The sequence below is a fragment of the Lolium perenne genome, chromosome 3 (genome assembly GCF_019359855.2).
Source record: "Lolium perenne isolate Kyuss_39 chromosome 3, Kyuss_2.0, whole genome shotgun sequence".
NCBI lineage: Eukaryota > Viridiplantae > Streptophyta > Magnoliopsida > Poales > Poaceae > Lolium > Lolium perenne.
In genome coordinates, this window is record NC_067246.2 from 261,729,791 (window position 1) to 261,738,562 (window position 8,772).

Consider the following 8,772-nt stretch of genomic DNA (forward strand, 5'->3'; position numbering starts at 1 on the left):
GTCGGCCCAGTTCGCCTCTTTTTTCTGTTTTCTGTTTCTCTTTCTTTTTTTTCTTTTCCTTTTCTTTTTTATTTTCTGTTCCTTTTTGTTTCTTTTTTTGTTTTGTTCCTTTTTTGTTTATATTTATTTTTGTTCAAATTTGAAAATATTTCAAATTCAGAAAAATTTCAAAATTGAAAACTGTTCAAAATTTAAAAAATGTTCAAATTTTAAAAACGTTCAAATTTTAAAACCGTTTAAATACAAAAAATGTTCAAATCTAAATCCGTTCAAATTTGAAAAATGTTCAAATACAAAAATTGTTCAAATTTGAAATCCGTTCAAATTTAAAAAATGTTCAAATACAAAAATATTAAAATTATAAAAGCGTTCAAATATATAAAGCGTTCAAATTTGGAAAAATGTTCAAATTCGAAAAATATTCAAATTTCGAAAAAAATTTAAATCAAAATCTGAACATTTTTAAAATTTCCAAAATTTTGAATCTGAACAGATTTTGAAAAAAATTCCTCCGAAATATATTTTTTAAAAGTTAGATATTAAAAAAGAAAAATATTAACAAAAAAGAAACAGCAAAAAAAAACGTACCTACTACTAATGGGCCGCGGCCCAACCAACCGGCCTGGTCGGTGGGGTGTGCGGTGGCCCGTACACACCGACCAGGTCGGTGTACAGCAGTCCCCTTTTCTTTGAGTTTTTTCTTTCTTTTTTCCACTGATTTATAGAAAAACAAAAGGAGGAAAGCAAAATGGGTTTGAGGAAAAAGAAAAGAACATATATTTTCGGTTTCTGCAAAATTTTGTGACAGATTTTAAAAGTGTTTCAAATATCCAAAACAATATTATTATTTTAGTTTTATTTAAGATAAGAAAAAGGGAAGGGGGGTTTATAAAACCCAGTATAACAAAATAGGATTGAAAATTTTATTAGGAATTGGAAAAGCATGTAAAAAACATGCAATGCAATGATGGGATGACTTCATAATGATGTAAAAATACAATCGCAACCAAATCTAATTAGGGTATTAACCGAATTGTTATAGCGATATACTTAAAAATAATTGTACAAAAAAAGACCAACAAAGTAAATGTACGATAAATTAACACTTTATCATTGTGTCCCATATCAGCTAACCCGGAGCTACACACAAGGCATACATTCATGTAAATTTTGAGTTGTATAGATGTTTTTTTACTAAATTTTGGAGCCATTAGCAAAATATTATGTGTGTACTAATTATAAATTCGCTTGAATTCATATCTTAATAAATTTCTGAATGGGGCACACCAATATAACCAGTTTGTGGTATTACAAGTCAGTGCAGGAGAAAACGTGACCAGCGTCAATGGTGACAAAGAGAAGAAGTGAACATTGATAATCTTTTTTCAGCGCTTGATTATTTGTTTCACCCGGTGCAACGCACGGGCACTTTTGCTAGTAATTATTAAAAGACACAACTAGTTCTCCATTGACATAGAGCTAACTTAATTCTCGGTCAGATAACATAACCTAATTTTTTGTGTAATTTATGTGCATGTAGGTAAAATGATGCTTAATTACACATCCATATACAATTGCACATCCATGTGCAATTCTCATATACACGCATCATGGTGCAAATCTAACGGTTCTATAGTCCATCTATAACTAACTTAATTCTTCGTTGACCTAGAACTAGCAAAAAGGATAATTTAATAGTACTGGTTGGTGATCAGCTTAGAGCCATGATGTCATTATGATCATTATATAAGACAATGTCAATTTGGATATTGTATTTGGCTTTTCACCATCCAAGGTAACTAGTCAGGAAGATCAGGCATTGCGGAGTGATCAAACATAGAACGTCCAAACATACTACTCCCTTTATCTCAAAAAGAATGTAGATATGTTTAAATTTAGATAAATCCGATATATCTATTTTGAAAAGGATGGAGTACAAATAGTAACGTCAGAAGTCTTGGACTCTTAGTTGATCACAAGCATATAAACTTGAAATCTAGTGCTAAGATGCTCGTGGAGACAACTCACACAAGCTTATTTTGCTCTAGTGGTGCAGAAATCACGACGCATTTGCTTGTTCTACCAATTCTCCAACACCTCGGCCCAATTGATGTCCATTTAGCGGAGCTACACAGAATTACATGGGCAGGCCGGGCTGAAAGAAGTGATCCTAGCCCAGTATTCATAGCAAGCTGGACTACTAATACATAGGCCTTTCCACAAACCCTCGACAGGCCATGCACGATTTTTCCCATGTGTAGCTCCGCCCGCTTGTTTGCTACAGGGTACCTATCTTCTCTCTTTCACTAGTGGAAAAGAGGCCTTTCGTCCCACCCTTTAGTCCCCGTTTCGAACCAAACCGGGACCAATAGGGGGTATTGGTCCCGGTTCATCATGAAAACCCTTTAGTCCCGGTTCGTTTGGACCCTTTAGTCCCCCTTCGTATTACGAACCGGGACTAAAGGGTGGTCTATGGGGCAAAACCCTTTAGTCCCCCTTCGTATTACCAACCGGGACTAAAGGTCTACCCTTTAGTCCCGGTTCGTAACACGAAGGGGGACTAAAGGGTTTTTTGCCTCCCCTTGCACCTCCCCCCCCCCCCCCCCCCCCCCCCGTGGATCGCCTTTTTTAGCACTGTAAAATAGAAAAGAAAATGATACAAAATTCAAAAAATAAAATCTTTTCAGATTCTTGTATGTTATGCAACCTACTATTCGGAGAAATTAAGAAATTCGAATTTTCACTTTTTTTGCAAAAAAGGTAAAAAAATGGTAAAACCGCAATAACTTTTGCATACGACGTCGGAAAAAAACGTATAATATATCAAAAAAATCCTGAGAAAAAGTTACATCCGAATTCACCAGGGTTTACCCGGTTAGCCAATTTTTAGATTCTCAAAATTCCAAATGAAAATATGAAAGCAGGAAGATTTTAGTTTTTGCCATAAATTCGGAATTTTATTTTTTAAATTTTTTAAAAATAATAATTACATCATGCATAAAGATTACTATTACTTAACCATAAAGTTAGCCAATTTTTTAGATTTTCAAATTTTCAAGTTTGGCAAAAAAATATTAAAAAATAATAAATTAAAAAAACAATTATAATACAAATTTAAAAATTATAATTATAATACCATTACCACAACATGTACGTTATTAGTTTTGTTTATTAAAATAATTATTTGGAATTCGAATAATAAGTAAGTGTGACATCGACCAACATGTTAATAGGATTGATATGATACTAGTATCACAACATGCGCGCGAAGCACTTGGAAGCGGGATGGGAAAGGAACTTGGAAGTTAAGCGTGCTAGTGCTGGAGTAGTGGAAGGATGGGTGACCGAGCGGGAAGTTGGACCACGAGTAAGTAATTTGACTAGAGATTAAGGGTAGTTAGAGATTAAGTGGAGTTAGAAACTAAACTAGTTAAATAACTGAAATACTAGAAATTCTGAAAAAATAGGAAAAAAAAGAGGAGCGAAAAATAATTGGGAACCAAATAGATAAAAAAAATAACGAAATAACCTTTAGTCCCGGTTCGTGTTACAAACCGGGACTAAAGGGTTTTTTCCTCGACGCGCGCCAGCAGCCCACGTGGCGGGACCTTTAGTCCCGGTTTGTTTTACAACCGGGACTAAAGGGGGGGACCTTTAGTCCCGCCTAATTGGTCCCGGTTTGGAAACCGGGACTAAAGACCCAAATGAACCGGGCCTATAGCCCCGTTTTCCACTAGTGTTTGAAAAGAGTTATATACATCATTAGTACATTAACTTGTCACGTCGGACCAGATTAGTCACTGTACATCGGAAATACGCTGTGGCGATAATTGGATACGCAAAAAAATGTTTTCTACGGTCACTCCTGCATGTAGAGCGTGTGTACGAGCTGAGCTGGCAGTCGTGGGCCCACGTGGCAGAGTTGTTCGGTCCACGAACTTGTCGAATGGAGCAGGTCGGTCACTCCTCGTTGTGGCGGCATTTGTTCACAAAGGATTTAAGCAGTGGCTTATTTGCAAATGAGTAACTCTTTGCAAATTTCCCACACTGCCCCCAATTCCCCACGCTGGCAAGAACCCTAGGTCGCTCTCCGGCGTCGCGCCTCCTCCAGTCGCCGTCATCAACTCCAGTCGCCGGGATGCGTAGCGCGAGCTCTAGCAGTGTCAACACCCGGATTTTTAAGTCCAGATGCCTGTCATGTCATACATCGCAATCCCAGGAATATTGTTGTTGCGAGACATAACAGTTGAATATCATAAGTCATCATTCATTACATACCATAGTCGTCTTACAAATAGAGATCACATGATCCAATATTACATAAATAGTTGATCTATTGATCAACGGACACAAAGTTCATAGCAGAAGCGTAAATAGAAGGTACTCTCTAGTCCACAGGCCAACGTCTGACGTCAGAAGATTCCCTAGTTGTCGTAGACTTCTTGGTTGCCGTCATCTTGATAGTTCTGCTCCTCTTCATAGTCTGTCCATTTGAATAGCTAGGGACACAGCCGTGAGTACTTTAAAGTACTCGCAAACTAATACTAATGTAAGCACTAACAGTTCTAGTAAGGGGGTACTAAGCTCTAGTTTAATTTGCATAAAGCGAATTTTAGTTCACAAGTATTTGAGAAAAGACTTATTCAAGTGCTAACTAACTCAAGTGGGAACATTAGTGTCATTCCCACAACATTTGTTGTAATTCAAAACAGGTCACCAGTTTACCATTCATTTCACCAACATTTTCAAGAATTTGATACCGGAAACTGTATGGCCTTTCCAACCGTCCGTAATCGTGGACACGGCTATTCGAATAGGTTTACACTCTGCAGAGGTTGCACACTTGTGCCACAACATTTGATTTCATCCATCGGGATAACCCCGAATCATCGTAACACACTACGCGGATCATCAACCATAACCTTTCACTTACAAACCCTAGTATGAGCACCTCTCCCCATGAGCTTGGCCTCCCAGTGAAGACCAACTGTCAATCTGGGAACTGCACAGGGCTTGGCCGTGCAATTCACCTCAATTCACATCATTTCTCAACAACGGAGGCAGCCTCGACATAACCCCTATGATGTGTGTTCAGAGGGAACCCATACTAAGATGCATAAATTTCCAGTTAAGCCCTACCCATAATCAGGTATTGTGGGGGTACTCAAAATTGGAAAGGTATCGCATTCAAACCAATATCAGTTTTAATCAAAAATCACCATCTTCTCCAAGTCATATTCACCTTCAAAAATCATTCAATGGAATGACTCATCATTCCAAGGTTTCAAATTCATTTCAAGTCACATGTTCCCATCTAGAGTAGTCAAGTTTTAGTATTTAGCACTAGCACTAATCATGAGGGGTGCTATCTTGATTGGCTAGCTTGAGACTAACTTTGCTACTCTAGTAATCTTCTTGACTTAGACCAAAGTTAACTATAAAAGTAACTCTTTAAATAAACAAGTAAAAACTTGGAAGGTAAAAACTTGGGATAGGATTGTGGTATGTAAGGTAAGACTAATGGTGCCTTGCCCCAAAGGGCTTTGCACTTTGCAAGAATATTAGCTTGCAACCATAGAGCTTGCAAAGGTGTTAGATTGCCTTGGTTTTTGAGGTGGCCAAAGTTCTCTTCTTCTGGGTAGAATCCTTCCTCTTCCTGGTATTCTCCGGTACTAGCGTCTATACACGAATACGAGGATACAATCACCAAACAATACTTAAGTAACCTTAATTAGCCTTAATGGCTCACTCCAAATGATCTAGCATCATCACTTAGCATTGCTACTTAAAATTATTCTAGGGTTTTCTTACTTAGTGTTAGAGAAATAATTTCCTCTCATTACATATGTAAATGATAGTTTCCATTTAGTTCTTGAGGAATAATTTCCTCTCATTGAATCTTCTTAAGATTTAACTTCTCAAACAATCATACATGAAATCATGTTGACCTAAGTCAACCATTCATCCTCATCATTTGAGAAAATGATTTAAATGAGGTAGAATACCTCATACTATTTAACAATGCTTATTATGATTTAAAATCACCAAGTATTTCATGTGAGAGTGTTTGACCAGGGGTTCAAATTTCATATGAAAGTACTTGGGACAAGATTTAAATGAAGTGAAACACTTCATATGATTTGCATAATAGTTTTGGACAATATCAACTAACTAAAATAGCCATATAGTCCTCTATTTAATTTGGGCCATGATCACTTAAAGTAACCCTGCCATATTTTTGCATAAACAATTAGTGTAAGTGAAATGTGAGCTATGAGAGTTTAAATCAACTTAATATCAATTTTGGTTGATTTTTAAGAATTATTTGAAGTTGTAAAGTCTCTGACTTGTTCTTTTTGTCACATTAATTCTACCAAAGATTTCAAAGTGGGACCAGTGGTGTTGGATCAAGCATTTCATAAGCTTTCCAACAATGTAAAATTCATCAAATTTGGTTAGGTAGATTTGAAACTATTTAAATTCTAGCACAGGACCAGTATTTGAATTCTCTGAAACAATTTAATTTGAAATTTGCTAAATGGGCTAGGCGGGTGATACGTCTCCAACGTATCCATAATTTCTGTCGTTCCATGCTTGTTTTATGACAATACTTACATTTTTGCTTGCACTTTATAATGTTTTTATGCGTTTTCCAGAACTAACCTATTGACAAGATGCCAGTGCCAGTTCCTGTGTTCTGCTGTTTTTGGTTCCAGAAAGGCTGTTCGGGCAATATTCTCGGAATTGGACGAAATCAACGCCAAAGATCTTATTTTTCCCGGAAGGCTCCAGAACACCGAAGGAGAGTCGGAGGAGAGCCAGGGGGCCACCAGAAGGGTGGGCCGCGCGGGCCAGACCCTGGCCGCGCCCCCCTATGGGGAGGCCACCCTGTCGACCCTCCTGCGTCGCCTCTTCGCCTATATAACCCCTTTCGACCTAAAAACACAGTACCAATTGACGAAACTCCAGAAAGACTCCAGGGGCGCCGCCGCCATCGCGAAACTCCAATTCGGGGGACAGAACTCTCTGTTCCGCACCCTGCCGGGACGGGGAAGTGCCCCCGGAAGCCATCTCCATCGACGCCACCGCCTCCATCATGCTCCGTGAGTAGTTCCCCCATGGACTACGGGTTCTAGCAGTAGCTAGTTGGTATACTCTCCCCTATGTACTTCAATACAATGATCTCATGAGCTGCCTTACATGATTGAGATCCATCTGATGTAATCGGTGTTGTGTTTGTTGGGATCCGATGGATGATACATTATGATTAGTCTATCTATAAAGTTTGTGAAGTTATTGTTGCTGCAATCTTGTTATGCTTAATGCTTTTCACGAGGGCCCGAGTGGCATGATCTTAGATTTAAGCTCTATACTTATTGCTTAGATTATATCTACAAGTTGTATGCACATGTCGCTGTCCGGAACCAATGGCCCCGAAGTGACAAGAATCGGGACAACCGGAGGGGATGGCGGTGATGTGAGGGACACATGTTTTCACGGAGTGTTAATGCTTTGCTCCGGTGCTCTATTAAAAGGAGTACCTTAATATCCAGTAGATTCCCTTGAGGCCCGGCTGCCACCGGCTGGTAGGACAAAAGATGTTGTGCAAGTTTCTCATTGCGAGCACGTACGACTATAATTGGAAAACATGCCTACATAATTAATGAATTGATGTTCTTTCTTAATGCTTTATCAATCCTGTGAATTGCCCAACTGTAATTTGTTCACCCAACACTTGTTACTTGTTATTGGAGAGTTGCCACTAGTGTAGATCGCTGGGAACCCCGGTCCATCTCTCATCATTATATACTCGTTCTACATGTCATTGGAAGTAGTATCAACTATTTTCTGGTGCCATTGCCTCTGTGTTACTATTACCGCTGCTGTGTTACTATTACTATTGCTCTCATATTACTGTTGCTTTCACATCACCCCTGTTACTAGTGCTTTTCCAGGTGCAGCTGAATTGACAACTCAGTTGTTAAGGCTTATAAGTATTATTTACCTCCCCTTGTGTCGAATCAATAAATTTGGGTTTTACTTCCCTCGAAGACTGCTGCGATCCCCTATACTTGTGGGTCATCAGTGGGAAATAGATGGGCCGAAAGATTTAAAAAGCCAGGGGGCCAGCCCAACTAACGCTGTGGGCCAGCTGACAGAGGGGCCCGCGCGTCAGCGACTGAGGCTTACCGAAACGGTACCTTTTACTCTGAGCCGTGCGATTAGAAGATGATCGAGAGGTGGAGCTTCGTCGTCGTCGTCGACGAGAGGGAGGGGCTGGCACGGCGGAGGTAGGGGGTCGGCGGTGAGCTGGGGCTCCGGCGAGGGTCGGCGACGAGGCAGGGCGAGGTTGTCATCGACGGCGAGTGCACTGGTACCGACGGCGGAGCTTGAGGTGGCCTATAGCGATGGATTGATCTGCGGCAGCTTGCGGGTCTCCGGCGAGAAATTGGATGGCTAGCGGCAGCAATGCGTAGTGGAGAGGAGCGGAGGAGGTTCAGAGAGAGGAGGGGAGCGAGTTTGATGTGAAGAAGGAGGCGCGGGAGAGGCTCTATTTATAGGGTGCGAGGTGGCCGTGAGTCTGCGGCGAGGGCGACAGCGGCGCGGCGATTCCGGCGAGGGATAGGGGTAGGCGACGGCAGGGCGAGGTTGGCGACCTCAAGGTGGTGCTAGCGTGCTTGCTAGCTAGGTGGGGGACGGCCTGGCGTGCGCTGGCGATGGCGAGTCCTGGCGGCACGGGCGCGGAGGAAATGGCGACGATGTCGACGGCGG